General features: G+C 45.8%; 1 protein-coding gene across 2 annotated transcripts in view; it reads left to right on the forward strand.

Annotated features, from left to right (window-relative positions):
* Positions 1 to 18,120, forward strand: part of ATXN10 (ataxin 10) — a 699,884-nt gene that overhangs the window by 127,348 nt on the left and 554,416 nt on the right. The window lies entirely within an intron of this gene.

An 18,120-nucleotide genomic window follows, 5' to 3' on the forward strand; every position in this document is an offset into this window, starting at 1 on the left:
TGCAGTTATAGGCCCCGCTTATCTAGCGGCAGATTTCTCTTGTTATTGTTATGAGAGTTCTGGGTAGCTATCTGCAATATCTGCAAGGCCCTTGCTGTAAGGACACTAGTGGGTTTGTTCTCCCAATATGAAAGATTCTCACCATGAGATTTTAAAATGTTACATGCTTGCTTGCGGTTTTCAGTATCTACATACTTGGAGCTGATTTCTTTATTGAGGTTCACTTCTATGGGAGCTTAGATCAAATGGCCCAGGTGGTGCATCTGTGTGTTGGGAGGAATATTTAATTAAATTAGACTGCAGAAAGGTGGTGCATCTGTGTGTTGAGGAGCTGAATATTTAATTGAAGGCTCACCTTTATGAGTGCCTAAATCAGAATACAGAGCAGGCTGTGTTCCTATGCCTGGGGTTTTGATGCTGTGAGGGGCCTGGGGGGCCTGCTCTTGGTATGGAGCTAAATCAGGATATAGAACTGGTCTTGGATGCTGTGAGGGGCCTGGGGGCCTGCTCTTGGTATGGAGCTAAATCAGGGTATAGAGCGGGTCCAGCTTGTGCCACTGGTGTGAGGCATAGGGTTGATACCTTTGTACATTTCTGGCCTTCAGGCACAAATTCCTAGCAGAGGCAGGCTCACCTGCGCCCCACGAGCAATACTTTAGCAATAGTGGGATGCATGCCCTGACAAATTTCTCTTAGATTCTCATCATCTACGTGCACATCTAGAAGATCTCCTGGATCTGCCTTCTGGAATCTCTTCCTCCACTAGCCCTGTCATAACTAGCAATAGGATTGCTCTCCTTACATAATCTTCAATACTCTCATTTTTGTCCTGCTGGCATATGCACTTAGGGTCTTGAATGTTCTCCTGCCAAAGGATACACTCGCAGCCATTGCCAAATTTAGCAAAGAGAAACCCCTTGTCTTGCCAATTCAATAGCTCCCTCCATCTGTTCTGCAAATTCAGGTTTAATACAGAGACGGATCACTTTAATTAATTCATCTGTATCAATCCTCCCTTCCTGCTCTAATTTCCATAGCACCACACAAGCATGGGGCAACTTACCGGGTCTATCTTGCCTATCTGTCTGGCTATCACTCTATATCTGTCTGTGAGAGGGGCTGGGAACTGATCGTTTGGGTGAGTCCTCCGCTAGCGGTCTAGACTCAGATACTTTTACCACGGCTGAAACAGGCATGGCTGTAGCTCTATTTGGGGGCAAATGGAGGCCTGAGATAGCTGATACCTGCACATGAGAATCCTGTATTTTTTTTCTTAAAATTTCTATCTCTTGTGACAGTGTACATGGTCAGTGTTATTCTCACCTATAGGGGGTCTGCAGTGTTAGCTCTCTGATTAGTTGTTTTAGGCCTGGGACCTGATTTGCCTGCACTTCTAAAGCTGAAATTTGGGTCCTCATTTTATTTTCCTGGGTTGTCTGGTGCTCTGTCTGCTGCTTAGAATAATCTAATTGATAATTTAAGCACCTAGTCATTATGATCAAAAAATCCTTTTCTGTGCCTATCTGCATGCATTCTTTCTCTTTCGCAACTAATTTCTCATTGAATTCTGCATGTTCTTTTAAGGCTTTCTTACACACAGGGCCGGTCTTAGGGCGAGGCGACCGAGGCGGCCGCATAGGGCCCCGCGCTCAAGGGGGCCCCGCGCCTGGGGTCGCCCCGCCTGCCGCTCGATTGCTCTTCAGTAAAAAAAATTGAGAAGCGCCGAGTAGCAGGCAGCGCCTCGTGTCTGCCCTGCTACAAATCTCCTGCACATCGTCGGGCCGGCCTTTCCGCATTAAGTCCCGCCCTCCTATGAGGTAATAGGCTCTTCCCGCATTAAGTCCCGCCCTCCACTGAGGTAATAGCCTATTACCTCAGAGAAGGGCGGGACTTAATGCGGGAAGAGCCTATTATCTCAGAGGAGGGCGGGACTTAATGCGGAAAGGCCGGCCCGACGATGTGCAGGAGATTTGTAGCAGGGCAGACACGAGGCGCTGCCTGCTACTCGGCGCTTCTCAATTTTTTTTTTAAAGTTAGTGGGTGCAGCAGAACAGAGTTCTTAGGTGGGTGGGGTCGGGGGGGGGACTCAGATGGGAGAAGGGTGGGGATGGGGGTTTTCAGTTGGGGGGGGGTAAGGGGGACTCAGATGGGAGAAGGGTGTGGGATGGGGGTTCTCGGGGGAAGGGGGTAAGGGGGACTCAGATGGGAGAAGGGTGTGGGATGGGGGTTCTCAGATGGGAGAAGGGGGCTGGAACTGGGGTTTGAGAAGGGGCCATATGGGAAATGGGGGCCATGCATGGGGCTGGTGGGAAAATGGGGCATGCATGGGTCAGGTGGGAGAATGGTTCTGGGGCTGAAAAGGGTGGTTCTAAACATGTGGATGAAGGGGGCTGGAACTGGGGGCTGAAAAGGAGGGTAGGTGGGATAAGGGGCTAGTACTGGGACTGGAGGCGGAAAAGGGGCAGGGGCTGAAAGTGTGGGTACTGGGGGCTGAAAAGGAGATAGGGAGAAGTGGCTGGGGCTGAAGCTTGGGACTGGTGAGAGAAAAGGGCTGGGGACTGGGGTTGAAACTGGGGGCTGAAAAGGGGACAGGGAGGAGTGGTTGGGGGCTGAAGCTCGGGACTGGTGGGAGAAAAGGGCTGGGGCTGAAACGGGGGACTGGTTAGTGGGGCTGGAACTGGGGGCTGAAAAAAGGGGCAGAGAGGGGCAGATCCTAGATGGAAGGGGGAGCGAGAGGGAGGGCAGACCCGGATGGATGGGAGAGGGAGGGCAAATGGTGGATTGAAGGGGCAGAGAGAAGGGGAAGACAGTGGATGGAAGGGATAGAAAGGGCAGACAGTGAATGGAAGGGGCAGAGATAGAGGGCAGATGTGCACGGAAGGGGCAGGGAGAGAGGGCAGACATTGGATGGAGGGGACAGCAGAGAGGGCAGACACTGGATGGCAGAGAGAGAGTGAAGACAGATGCTGGATGGAAGACAGTGAAAAGAAGATGAGGAAGCAGAAACCAGAGACGACAAACTGTAAATAAATATAATTTTTATTTTTTTGCTTTAGGATATTAGTATTGTAGCTGTGTTAATAAATGTTTATAATGGAACATGTAAATAAGGTAATCTTTTTATTGGACTAATTTTAATACATTTTGACAAACTTTCAGAGAACAAAGCCCCCTTCCTCAGGTCAGGATAGGATACTGTAACAGCTCTATACTGTATTGACCTGAGGACGGAGGTTTTGGCCTCTGAAAGCTAAATGTATTAGTCCAATAAAATGGTATTATTTTTTTTCTATATTTGTTTTATTTCTATTTGTTAATTTGTAAAGTGGTGATTGGTATTTGTTAGTTTTTTTTCAAATTTACATCTGTTGTCTTTATATTTTGCACAGTACTAGGGGACATTTTCTGTTTCTGTGGTGTTGTATGCAGAGTCTGGCATCTTGGGGGTTCAGTTTAATTTTTGTCTAAATAGAAAGTTTAAATATTACTACTTATTCTATAGTGGATTAGGGTGTATCTGTGTTTGTGAAAAAGACATGGTTTTCAGTTGGCATTGACTGTGCAGGATCGACAAGCCCTGGAGCTGGGGGCCTTGGAGCTCGGAGGGGGGGGTGGCCGGCTCTGGAGCTAGGGTGGGGGCGGAGCTAGGGTGGGGCGGCTAGGGTGGGGCCCCGTCAAATTGGTCTGCATAGGGCCCCGCACTTGCTAAGACCGGCCCTGCTTACACATGGTCCACATTAACCAAGCGCACGCAGAAATTCTCTTGCTCCCTAACTTAATTGAATATAAATCACAATATTTTTCAAATTTGCTGTCCATATCAGAGATGGTGGTGATATCATCAGTTACATTAGGAATCCAGGGGTTAGGTCCATAGGATACTATGCATTGCTTGCTTGAGCAGTAGGGTTATACCCCTAACATAGTGTGTTTCTCTGTGTCCTCCTTAAATTCAGCTGCAAAATTATTTTTTTTTTATGCCAGAGTATGGCTAAAACTTTTGTTATAAAGTACATAAGTGCGTAAGTACCTAGATATTGCCATGACAACCACCAGACAACATCTATCCAGCACAGCATTCTAAATATTCTAAATGCCCTGAAAACCTTATCAATTTATCAATTGGAATTTAATTAATGAAACCTGATACTCAGTTCTCTATTATAAAACAGCAAAATACAAAAATTAATTTAAGAATACAGTTACCTTACTTGCACAGTATCTCTGCCCACGTTTTTCACCATTTAAAATGTAACAAGAAATAATTTATACTTGGGGATATTGCCCCAGAGCACTAGCTAATATTTATACTTTTTAAGATATATATATATATATATATATATATATATATATATATATATATATATATATATATATATATATATATATGAATAATTCTCCACCAGTTGCCCTATAAGGCAACAAGATTCATAATTGCAATGAATTAAATATTATCTCTGTTGAAATGCAGTATCCTGCGCTGCAAGATTTAAAAGCGTGTACCCAGGACACAAAAGTCCATCTATTTAGTTTCAGAAAAGGTATATTTAATATACAAATCATGTAAATAATATTGCAAGAGGTAGTTTTAAGGATCTTACAGAGAATCTGTGCTTAAAGTCAGGCAATAGGTTTAAATCAAAAGTTATAAGTTACTTACAAGTCCTTGTTACAAAGCATGAGCGGCATGAGATAAGCACGTGATTGCAGGAGGAAGGAGAGTCTCTGTACCAGTGGCAGCAGGATAGAAGAGCTCCGTGTGTGGAACAGCTTTTGTCTTTTATACATTGCAAGTTGCAGGAGGATATGATCACATGAACCTCAGCACTTGCTTCCTGGTTTACACTGGATAATGCCAAGGCATTATGGTTAATGTAGTCTGTTCACATGATCACATTATAAGTCTTTCCTTTCTGCACATGTCCTGGCGTCTTCTGTCTGATAGCTGATGGGAGGGGCAGGTATACACCTGATGACAGGCAAATGTTTTGTTTATGGTTTTCCTCTGAGTCCTTTGTCTTCAGTATCTTGATTTACATTTTTCCAGACCCTCTGTCTGCAGTTGTGTTTAATTTCTGCAGAAGTCTTGATGAGCCTTCAAGTATCCACCTAGTCATGCTTTTGTTATCAGTCCTTGTTAGGTGGGAGGAGAAGGAAGCTATATCTCTGTGAAGCCAGTACCTTTTGTCTCTAAGTGTTTGTAATTGACTAGCCCTGCTATCAGAAGTTCCCAGGAAAAGGAGGGGGGGGGAAAGAGGGACTTGACATGAAAGCCAGTTTCATTGCTGTCGTTCTAATATGTTTTTTTAAAGCTGTATTTTTATATTGATATATTTTTATCTGATTCAGCACAATAACTCTGACAATTAAACATATCATGCTACAATTGGACTTCCAGAGGCACTGGGAGATAAAGATTTAAGGAGTTTCTTGGAGAAGTGGATCCCAGAGGCGGCTGAGCTTTCTGACTTAGCAAGAGACTTTCGTGTGGAGAGGGCTCACAGGCTAGGCCCGCATCGTGAGGGAGAGACTCGCCCAAGAGTGATCATACTCAAAATACTCAACGATGCACATAAATTGCGGGTATTACAAGTAGCCCGAGTAGGCAAACAGCTGCGGTATCAAAATAACAAAGTTCTTTGTTTCCAAGACTACTCCACGAAAGTGGCGACCGCTCGGAAAGCATTTGTACTGGTATGTGCCCAGTTATTTGAGCATAAAGTATGCTTTAGCTTGCTATACCCAGCAAAGCTCAAAATCATAGACCAGGATCGGGCACATTTTTTTGAACGAGTGGAGGATGCTAAGAGTTTCGTGGAACAGCTGCTGAGTAGGAGATCGGAGCCTAAATGAGTGGTAAGCCAAGGTAAACTGACACCGGTGGACGGTGCTATTTGTGGATGGAAGACTGTGCTGGACAGGATTGTTAATATGACTGGTTACAATGGTTGAATGAAAACCCGTGAAGGCGGCAGCTTCTACAACCCACAGAGACTTTCATCAGCTTTGTTTTTAATCTGAAGAAGCAGTTGGGCGGATGACTTTAAGTGCCAAGTGTGACAAACACCCGAGTGAATGAGGGAGCTGATGGACTGGAAGTTATCAGACTTGGAATATGTAAAATTACTAAGGGTAAAAGAGGGGAAGGAGGGGAGGAATATGTGTACATAGCCATATTGCTAATATTGTTAACTGTGTGAATGGAGCGATCACAGATGACGGTGCATGGGGATTTAAGAGGGCTTAGAGGAAAATCAAGTAGGGAGAGTATGTGCGGATTGAATGTAAGGGATGGAAACTGGAGGAATAAAGAATGCTTGGATATGGGGTAATGGGTGAGAGAAATTGCTGTGCTGTGATTATATTAAGGGGAGGGTTTAATTGGTGCATGATGAAGGTAAGGAATTAGAAGTGAAGAGGGAGGGGCATTTGGCTATGTGAAGGGTAATCATGCGGTGAATGATTTTCTCAGCTGGTGGTTCTAACGTGTGATATGTGGAAGGGGAGGTGGGAACGCAGAGTCGTATATGTTAACAGGAAATGCATAATTGTATAGTAGGACTTAGGTCTGGTGAAGAGTGGAAGGGGGAGAAAGGTGTTTAATAGTGAGGAAGGGTGGCTTCAAGCCTTGGTCTGGAAGGGTTCAGAGTAGTTTCCGGCCTGATAAAGGGTAGAGGGGAAGGGGGGAGGGGAGGGAGAGGGCCACGCTTGAAGTGCTAGAGGGAATACAATGGGATTTTGCTGGTTCAAGGGCAATTCGCTTCATGCTGGGGGGATGGAGGCTGGGACATTTACTCGGTTCTGAGGTGACAGTAAGAGAAACATTGGAATTTAAAGATCAATGGGGAAAGGAAGGTGTAGGTTGAAATGTCAGGATTAAAGTTTGTCACCTGGAACGTGGGCGGGATACATTCGCCTATTAAAAGACAAAAACTGTTAAAAGCTTTAAGGGACTGGGGGGCCTCCGTTGCCTTTTTACAGGAAACACATCTTTCGGTGGTGGAGCACCAAAAATTGAAAAAATGGTGGGTTGGAACCATTTATGATGCACCGGCAGAGGGAAGGAGGGGGGGTGTGGTGATAATAAAGAAAGGACTACACCTAGAAACAAAACAAATCATCGCAGATCCCAAAGGCCAGTTTATATTGGCTTCAGTGGTTTTAGAACGCCAACAGATGCTGTTATGTAATTTATATGCCCCAAACGTGTTTGAGAGGGTTTTTTTCAAGAGGGTGATTAAGCAGATTTTAGAGATGGGAGACCTACCAATAGTGATGGGAGGTGATATGAATGATGTAGCTGATCCACATTTGGATCACTCGGATCCCACTAAACGAGATCTGGCAAGAACAGAGCGAGGGGTGCCATTATTGGAGTCAGCGTTAGGAATGATAGATGTATGGTGGACGCTTAACCCCTTAGAATGGGACTATACACATATGTCTCGGGCACACGATACACTATCCAGGATAGATTATCTGCTGATCTCGCCTGACCTCTTAACACAAGTAGAAGAAACCGGGATAAGCCCCATAATGATCGGACCATGCTTGGGTAGAGGTGAAATTTAGTGGCAAGCCTGTCACTGGGGAGATGGTTGGTGTTTCCCCTCTTTTCTTTATAGGGACAGTCATTTTTTGCCCTTCTTGATCTCGAAATGGAAGCTCTATGCAGAAGCCAATGTACAGCACAGGTCTCAACCGGATTTGTATTGGGAGACAGCGAAAGCGGTCCTTCGCGGGGAGGTGATCTCATATGTCAGCCACCAGAGAAAGGTGAGACATAGAGAGGTGTTGCGTTTGGAGAGACAAGTGACTTTTCTTCGTAGGAAGTTTGGGGAGACACGGGCGCTACGGGTGAAGAAACAGTTGCTGGAGATGCAGCAAAACTTAAACGCATTGTTGTATGAGAGGGCGAAGCGTTCACAGGCTTATTTTAAATATCAGTTATACCGGTTTGCGATAAGAGTAGTGGTCTTATGGCCCGTTTGGCTAAAGGGCAAAGGGGGCGCGCTAAGATGACAACATTAGTGTACAGCGCTGCGTAACCCTAGTAGCGCTCTAGAAGTGTTAAGTAGTGGTAGTAGTAGTAGTATTACATATAGCAGTGATTTAACCAGAGCTGAGATTGTGATGTCATAATGCCTCATTCCACCAATGCCTGAGAGCCAGCCTCATCAGTGATGTCACAATGGCTTGATTGTCCTATATTTGTCTCACTCTTATCTAGATTGTAAGCTCTTTGAGCAGGGACTGTCTCTCTTTGTTGGATTGTACAGCGCTGCGTAACCCTAGTAGCGCTCTAGAAATGTTAAGTAGTAGTAGTAGTAGAGTATTAGTGGACTCTAATGGGAAGCGGCATCATACAGATAAGGCAATTAATGGGGTTTTTGCAGAGTTTTTCGCTAGGCTATACGAAGCGCAAGACATGTTACAGGAGAGTAGTGAGGTTTACTTGTCTAGTATGGACTTGCCTCGTATATCAGACTCGGAATTGGCAAGGTTAGACGCTCCGGTGATGGTGGAAGAAGTGGAATTGGTCATACAGCAAGGGGCATTGGGGAAGGCTCCAGGACCGGATGGTTTTCGGAACAAATTTTACAAATTGCTGAAATCCGAGGTTAGTCCGATTCTGACGGAGGTCTTCAACAATGTGATACAGCAGGAACAGTTGCCTCGGTATCTTAATTTAGCTCAAATAATAGTTCTTCCAAAACCGGGTAAACCAGCAGACAGGCTGGAATCTTATCGCCGATTTTGCTACTCAATACGGAAGTGAAGCTTCTCACTAAGATTATGGCGAATCGGATTTCTAGAGTGCTGCCGTTTTTGGTGGCTGAATCTCAGGTGGGGTTTATTCGGGGGTGGGTAATAACGAAAAACATGAGAAGAATACTTGCAGCATTGGAAACAGTAAAGAAAGAGGAGACCCTGGCTCTTCTCATAAGTTTCGACGCTGAAAAAGCGTTCGCTCGTGTGGACGGGGTGCTGGAAGCCTATGGCATCAGAGGCAGGTTTTTGAAGGCAATACGAGCGCTGTAATGCATCACTGTGGGCCCAGGTGTTTGCCAATGGAATATTATCTGACAGCTTCCCGATATGTAGGGGAACTAGACAAGGCTGCCCACTATCACTGCTGCTTTTCGTCTTAATTTGGACCCCTTTCTGCGAGAGATTCAACAAAATCCGGGTATAAAGGGGGTAACAATAAGGAAACATACTTTTAAGTCTGCCGCGTTTGCGGATGATTTACTAATGCTGATTACAGACCCTAAGACTTCCTTGGCGAATTTGATGGAAAGCACAGTGGAGTTTGGAGATTTTTCTGGTTTTCGACTGAATTTAATGAAGTCAGAGCGCTAGCAAGCTCGGATGAAGTGAGCGGCAGATGGGAAGAGGATTTTCCCTTAAAGTGGGCAACTGGGAAATTTCGATACTTAGGTACGCAGATAGCAATGGATACCTCAACGCTTTACAAGCTCAATGTAGCAAAGTTGTTACAGGAGACGAAAGCCCAGTGGTAAGTTGGTCGGTCTTGCCGGTGTCATTTCTGGGCAGGGTACATCTGCTTAGGATTTTCATTTTCCCGCGGGGCTTTATGTCATGCAAGTGTTACCTTTGTGGCTCACTCGACGAGACTTAGAGGCGTTCTATAAAATGGCGGCAAAGTTCCGTTGGGGGGACAGAGAGGCAAAAATGAAATGGAAATTGGTGGTGGGTAATGTGAAATCTGGAGGACTGGGATTTCCTGACCTTAGAAGATATAATCAAGCATGTCTGCACCGTTATTAAGGGACTGGCTGTTGGGAACCAGTAATTATATGGATATGGGATTAGAACAGGATTACTTTGAACCATGGAATGTAGTCTCGTTGCTCCATGTTCCTAAAGGCGACTGCCAGAATGTCTCGAACAGTATTTTGTTGCGATCCCTGTGGCAGCTATGGAGAGCAGTATTGCTGCTATGGCGACAAACTCCGGTGAGTAGCGTGTGGCTGCCTCTTCAGGGGAATGTAGACTTTGAGCCAGGAAGAGACTCTAAGGTGTTTCGCCAACTGAAGGATAAATGAGTGATTAGGTTAGAACACTTTCAACAGGATGGTTCTCTAGTAGATTTTCAGACTTTTGCTGAGCTGGGAGGGCGGGGTCCCTTGAGCATATTGGCATTTGGGCAGTTGGCTCATTATGTGCAATCGCTGCCGTCAAATAGCTTATCGACTGGTTTTGGGGAACAACTCCGTGCGCTGTTGGAAGGAGATGCTTCTGGTTAAGTCTCAATTGCCTGGTTCCATAGAGAGCTAGGCGGTAGAGAACAAGCCCGGGATCTACAGATGGTTATGGATAGATGGAGTAGGGAGGTGGGAGTGCCGGTAGCTGCAAAGGTGTTATTGGCGGCCCTTCAAAGTGGTACTCAGTTGGTACATAATGCGGAACTCCAGGAGTGCCATTTTAGGATGGTGCATAGGGCTTACATCTCACAAAGACAGGCTGTTTATGTGGGGGTTACGGAAACCAAAAATTGTCTTAAATGTATGAGGGATGAGGCCACGCTTTTCCACGGTTTCTGGAAGTGTAGAAGTATCGCTAGCTATTGGGCCGCAATCTCCCGGTTTCTTCAAGAGGTTTTGGGAAGAACATTTCGGCTCACATTTGAAAGAGCGTTATTTAGTGCCCCAGGTCAGTGGAGTGTAGGTACACGTGGGGAAAGTTGTTTTTAGGGAAGGCTTGCATTGTGGGGAAGAAATGCATATTAATGTATTGGACACAAGATCGCCCTCCCTCCTTTTGGCACTGGCGGAATAAACTGCATGAATTAATGATCTGGGAAGCTAGGGGTGCGGGTGTGTCTCCAGGAAGGCAGCGGAGGTTTCTGGCAGTATGGGAGACATATTTGAATGTAATCTCGCTACGGGCACGCAGTCAAATCCTGAACAAACTCCCTTGGCAGAAGTAATTTAGGTAGTTGGGCACGTGGCACGGGGAAAGGGACTGCTAGGAGGGGGTGGGAGGAGGGGGGGCTAGGGTGGATTGGTTTAGAGATAAATGGAGTATTATTCAAGGTTAGAGGTTATTGGGAGGGTTAGGGGGAAGAGGGAAGGGGAGAGGGGGAGGAGGACATGATTTAAAGTGTGATGGTGGTCTTTTGAGCTGGAGAGCACGAGGCTGACTTATTATTGCCACCAATTTATAGGTGTGTGGTTTGTTTAAGCTACGGAAAGTTGCACTATAATAATGGGGGAGGAGGGAGGGCGGATTAGGTAAGAAGGGGAAATTGTTTACAAAACGGTTGATGACGGACCATTTCGTCTTATTGCTATTGTGTTTGTTTTAAGATGAGCCCTGTGTTTGGGCTAATTGTTAATTGCACAGAATTTTATTTGTCATCAATAAAAACGTTAAAAACTAAAAAAGGGGTGGCTGCAGAGATAAATATACGGGTAGACCCAGGGGGGCGGTTTCTTTTGGTAAAAGTGGTTATTGGCCAGCAGATGGTCTATATATGCAACATATATGCCCCAAATCAGTATGACAAGAAGTTCTACAGTAGGGTGATTAGAGCGTTGACCTCAGAGGAATGTGGATCTCTGGTGGTAGGAGGAGACTTTAACGCAGTGTGGGACCCAGAGGTGGATAAGTCTACCTCGAGTCCAGCGGTTGGATATTACGCAAACAAGGGATTGCTTCAGTTGAACCAACTGCTGGACCTGGTGGATGTGTGGAGAGAGCTACATCCAGTAGACAGGAACCACACTCCTCTATCCAGAGCACATGATATACAGAGCCGGCAGGGACGAGGGTATATTCAGATGAGGAGATACGCGAAACCTTCCAGAAATACTATCAAGGCTTATATGCAGCTTCCACGGATGAGAGGGTCTTCCGGGGGATTTATACCTGACTAACGTTGAGCATCCTCGGGTGGGGCAGGCCACTAGGAATAAACTAAATGCTCCAATAACGGAGGAGGAGGTGGCGACAGCCATCGAGCATAGTCCCCTGAGGAAGGCCCCAGGGGTGGATGGGTTTAGAGCCGAGTTTTACAAAAGCACGGGAGGGGTGGTGGTTCCACCACTGACTAGAATGTTCAGTAAAATAGTGAGGATGAAGCAATGCCGAGGATTATAGTACTACCTAAATCAGGAAGGGACCTTACTTGTGTGACATCCTACAGGCCCATATCTTAATCTTTGAAGTGAAATTAATAATTCCTGGATATGAAACAGGAATCTCTTGCTACTGGGTCGGTTTTCCAGTTACGATTTCCATGTAAATTCATGTTGATATTCAAGGAGAAAAATATATATTCTTTGAACCTGAACAATTGCGATCCTTCCTTGATACGAAGAGGAACCAGGCTTTAACCCAAACGCCGAGTCCCGAAAAAATTTAGGAACCGCTGCTTGTATTCCTATAACCTACTTATTGTTATGCTAACTTCCTTTGGCTTATATACCATCTCGATTCTACCATTTTTATTAGTGGACTATAATTCCATTCTTCAAGGCTAATTTCTTTGTAACAAGGCTCTTTATATGTTTTTTGATGTTTGAAATGGATGTATCTATTCAAAGAGGTGAATCTTTGTTTAATTTGAAATTAATAAAGATATTTAAATAAAAACTTTGAAGTGAAATTATTGGCAAAGATAATGGCGAATCAGTTGGCTCGAGTGTTGCCGGATATTCTCCATGAGGCACAAGTGGGATTTGTGGGGGTAAGATCGGTGGCAAAAAACATGTGAAAGATTTTGGCAATGCTAGAATACGGAAATAGGAGGGGGACTCAATCCACTTATTAGTTTTGATGCTGAGAAGGCCTTCGACCGAGTAAAATGGGATTTTTTGTAGGACACCTTAAAGGCCTATGGGTTCAAGGGGCGGTTCGTCTCGGTTATTAGGGCTTTGTACTCGTCACCCCAAGCTAGAGTTGAGGGTTAATGGAAGAAATTTGGGGTCTTTTCCAATACTGAGGGGAACTAGGCAGGATTGTCCCTTGTCACCACTGTTATTTGTGCTAACACTGGACCCTCTGATACGAGAGATAATGGACAATCCGGACATCCACGGTATTCAGGTGGGGGAACTCTGTTTTAAGGTGGCAGCTTTTGTGGATGACCTATTAGTGCATCTGGAGACACTGAGGGAGTCATTGGAGACACTCCTGGAGACGTTTCAGGAGTATGGGGACTACGCCGGGTTGAGAATCAATCTGGAAAAATCGGTGGCGCTGCTTTCCTCTCAGCAGGTTAAGGGGCAGTGGATTGGGGATTTCCCACTACAGTGGGCAGAGGATTCCTTTAAATATTTAGGTATCCGACTGACAATGGAAGTAGACACACTATATCGAAGGAATATTACGAGCCTTCTGAGCTGGCTTCTGTTTCTTCTGTCTGTCCTTTCTGAGCTAGCTCTGTCTCTCTGTGCTGGCTGCTTCCAGCAGCATGACTCTAATTGCTTCACAATACTGCACCTGTGCATGTTGCCTGAGTTAGCTCTAGCTCTGTTTCAGTATGCTGTCTGCCTGTGTCTGGTAGTGGTGACATCATCAGGCAGGGCCTTGATAAGGAAGTGGTGTTCTTCCCTTCAGGGCCTTTGCAACATTTGCGTATGTGCTTTGCTTTAGGTCCAGGTTAGTGTTGATGCAGTGTGCACTAGTGACTTAGGTGTTTAGCTTCCCTGCTTTTCCCTCGTGGCTCCCCTGCTTTCCCCTCGTGGCTCCCCTGCTTTCCCTTTTGGTGCTTTAGAAGCACTTATGTGTTTGGTGCTTTGGAAGCACTTCTGTGTCTGGTGCTTTGGAAGCACTTCTGGTAGTTTGGTGCTTTGGAAGCACTTCTGGTAGTTTGGTGCTTAGAAGCACCTTGGTTAGTTTAGTGTTGTAGAGCCCTGCTGTAGCTTGGTGCTTAGTAGCACCTGTGTTAATGTGTTTAGGTTCCCTGCTTTCTCCCTGTTGCTCCCCTGTTGTCCCCTGGTTAGTTTAGTGCTGTGGAGCACTGCTGTAACCTGGTGCTTAGAAGCACCTGTGTTAGTTTGTGTGTTTAGGTTCCCTGCTCTTTCCCTGTGGCTCCCCTGCTTACCCTAGTGGTGCTATTAGCAGCACTTCTGTTAGTATAAGGCTTAGGAAGTCCTTTTGTTAGTTCAGTGCTTAGGAGCACTTTTGTTGGTTTCTGTTGGGAGCACCCCTTTTAGTTTAGTACCTAGGAGAACTCCTGTTTCAGGCTTGTTTTAGTATCCTGGTCCTGGTGTTACCCTGTATCCAGTAAGTCCTGCTGGCCACTCGAACTCAGGAGCTCAACTCCTGGGGGGTCAGTGGCTAAGTGCAGGTGAAGCTGTGCGGACCAGTCCAGTGTATTCCCGTCCAGAGTGTTCCGGTGCGGTGTGCTCCAGTCCGGTGTACTCCAGTCCAGTGTGTTCCGGTCCAGTGTGTTCCAGTCGTTCCAGTCCAGGGCGGACCAGTCCGGTGTACTCTGGTCCAGTGTGTTCCGGTTCAGTGTGTTCCAGTCCAGTGCGGACCAGTCCGGTGTCCTCCAGTCCAGGGGCTTCCAGTCCATGTGTTCCGGCTGGCTGGGCAGCGCCTGCAGTCCGTGCCGGTGTGCTAGCCCAGTGTTGGTTGGTGGGTTTTGCCTGCTGCTGTCGCTCCTCGTCAGCAGCCCAAGGGCTCACGTTTGCTCCATAGCCCGTCCCCGCGGGCTCTGAACCTGAGAACCTGACACAGACTTTACATGAACTAGACAAAACTGAACCCCTACACTTGTCTGATAACCATGTTGCTAGTAATGGAAGTTATGCAATACGCACTACCGCTTTATTCTCATGTCAGAAAGGAACTTTTTATAATTGATTATCTAACTCATGTTATAATCTACTCTATCACTCAGGAACCTCTATGCAATACCATATTGTATTATACTTGACCATGTATGCACCTTAATGCAATACCATTTGTAATTCTGTACCCGGAAATGGTGATCGCCATTACGGCATAATGTAAGCCACATTGAGCCTGCAAATTGGTGGGAAAATGTGGAATACAAATAATAAATATATATATTGACCACGTTCTGGTGTTATGGAAAGGTACCATCGAGAGATTGGAGGAATTCCATGATTGGATCAATAGACTAGATCTAAATCTCAAATTTACCATGCATCATAACCCTAATGAGATCCCGTTTTTGGACATCCTTATCAAGAAAGATACTTCTGCCAAAGATACGTCTGCCAAATCGGAAAGAAGTAGAGAGATCGTAGATGCTTTCCAAAGTGCTCTGCTCAGACAGATGGTGACGGAACCCACGAGGGAGGGAGCGATGCTGGATCTGGTGCTCACAAATGGGGATAGTGTGTCAAATATGCGAGTGTGTGCACATCTGGGAAACAGTGACCATCAAACGGTTTGGTTTGATATAACAGCTGAAGTGGAGGGCGGCCACTCTAAACTCAAAGTCCTGGATTTCAAGCGTGCTGACTTTAGTAAAATGGGGGAATACCCGAGGAAGGAGATGATGGGCTGGGAGGACGAACAGGAAGTGGAAGGGCAGTGGTCCAGGCTGAAAGAAGCAATAAATAGGGCCACAGACCTTTATGTAAGGAGAGAAAATAAAAGCAAGAGGAAAAGGAAACCAATATGGTTCTCCAAGCAAGTGGCTGAGAAAATAAAGGCTAAAGAGTTGGCGTTCCAGAAATATAGAAAATCTCAAGAAGAGGAACACGGGGAGGAATACCGGATGAAACTGAAAGAAGCCAAGAGAGGGGTACGTCTGGCGAAGGCGCAAGCGGAAGAACAAATGGCTAGAAATGTAAGGAGGGGCGACAAAAATTTCTTCAGGTATATTAGTGAAAGAAGAATGACTAAAAAGGGAATTGTGAGACTAAAAGATACAGTGAACCGCTATGTAGATAATGATGAAGAAAAAGCCAATTTGCTAAATAGATACTTTTGTTCTGTTTTCACTGAAGAAAATCCTGGAGAAGGACCGAGAGGGACTGGCAAAAGTACACCTGAGAATGGAATGGATATAGCACCGTTCACGGAAGAGAGTGTGTATCAACAACTTGGAAAGCTAAAGATGGACAAAGCCATGGGACCGGACGGGATCCACCCCAGAATATTGAGGGAGCTCAGAGAGGTCCTGGCGGGTCCTCTTAAATATTTGTTTAATAAATCCTTGGAGACGGGAGAGGTTCCGAGGGACTGGAGAACGGCGGAGGTGGTACCTCTTCACAAAAGTGGTGATAGGGAAGAAGCTGGAAACTACAGGCCGGTAAGCCTCACTTCGGTTATTGGAAAAGTAATGGAAGCCATGCTGAAGGAAAGGATAGTGAATTTCCTAGAAGCCAACAAGCTGCAAGATCCGAGACAACATGGTTTTACCAGAGGGAAATCGTGCCAAACGAATCTCATTGAATTCTTTGATTGGGTAACTGGAGAATTGAATCATTGACGTGCTATAGACATAATCTACTTAGATTTTAGCAAAGCTTTTGACACGGTTCCTCACAGGAGGCTCTTAAATAAACTAGATGGGCTGAAGATAGGTCCCGAAGTGGTGAACTGGATTAGGAACTGGTTGACGGACAGACGACAGAGGGTGGTGGTAAATGGAGTTCGCTCGGAGGAGGGAAAGGTGAGTAGCGGAGTGCCTCAGGGATCGGTGCTGGGGCCGATTCTGTTCAATATATTTGTGAGTGACATTGCCGAAGGGTTAGAAGGTAAAGTTTGCCTATTTGCAGATGATACTAAGATTTGCAACAGAGTGGACGCCCGGGAGGGAGTGGAAAGCATGAAAAGGGATCTGAGGAAGCTAGAAGAATGGTCTGAGGTCTGGCAATTAAAATTCAATGCGAAGAAATGCAAAGTGATGCATTTAGGGAGTAGAAACCCACGAGAGACTTGTGTTAGGCGGGGAGAGTCTGATAGGTACTGAGGGGGAGAGGGATCTTGGGGTGATAGTATCCGAGGATCTGAAGGCGACGAAACAGTGTGACAAGGCGGTGGCCGTAGCCAGAAGGTTGCTAGGCTGTATAGAGAGAGGTGTGATCAGCAGAAGAAAGGAAGTGTTGATGCCCCTGTACAAGTCGTTGGTGAGGCCCCACCTGGAGTATTGTGTTCAGTTTTGGAGGCCGTACCTTGCGAAGGATGTTAAAAAAATGGGAGCGGTGCAAAGAAAAGCTACGAGAATGGTATGGGATTTGCGTTCCAAGACGTATGACCAAAGACTTGCTGACCTGAACATGTATACCCTGGAGGAAAGGAGGAACAGGGGTGATATGATACAGACGTTCAAATATTTGAAAGGTATTAATCCGCCAAAAAATCTTTTCCGGAGATGGGAAGGCGGTAGAACGAGAGACATGAAATGAGATTGAAGGGGGGCAGACTCAAAAAGATGTCAGGAAGTATTTTTTCACGGAGAGGGTGGTGGATGCTTGGAATGCCCTCCCGCGGGAGGTGGTGGAGATGAAAACGGTAACGAAATTCAAACATGCGTGGGATATGCATAAAGGAATCCTGTGCAGCAGGAATGGATCCTCAGAAACTTAGCTGAAATTGGGTGGCGGAGCAGGTGGGGGGAAGAGGGGTTGGTGGTTGGGAGGCTAGGATAGGGGAGGGCAGACTTATACGGTCTGTACCAGAGCCGGTGATGGGAGACGGGACTGGTGGTTGGGAGGCGGGAAATACTGCTGGGCAGACTTATACGGTCTGTGCCCTGAAAAGACAGGTACAAATTCAAGATATGAGTTTATCTTGGGCAGACTAGATGGACCATGCAGGTCTTTTTCTGCCGTCATCTACTATGTTACTATGTTACTATGTTAACACCACCATTTACAAAAAACCAACTGATAAGAATCAGTATCTTCATTTTCAGTCATCACAATAGACATCTCAAGGAAAACCTCCCAGTATCCCAATTTTTGAGTCTAAGAAAATTATGCAGTGATTACACTGATTTTGAAAATCAAGTGGCACCCATGGCCCAAAGATTTCGTGAGAGAGGGTACCCCAAGAAATGTATCCACAAAGGAGTCAGAAGAGCAATGGTCGCCAATAGGGATGACCTACTAACAAGAAACGAAGAAAGAAGGAGGCCGGATATTGTATGTAGTATGAGATTTTCTC

The sequence above is a fragment of the Microcaecilia unicolor genome, chromosome 9, assembly GCF_901765095.1.
Source record: "Microcaecilia unicolor chromosome 9, aMicUni1.1, whole genome shotgun sequence".
Classification (NCBI taxonomy): Eukaryota; Metazoa; Chordata; class Amphibia; order Gymnophiona; family Siphonopidae; genus Microcaecilia; species Microcaecilia unicolor.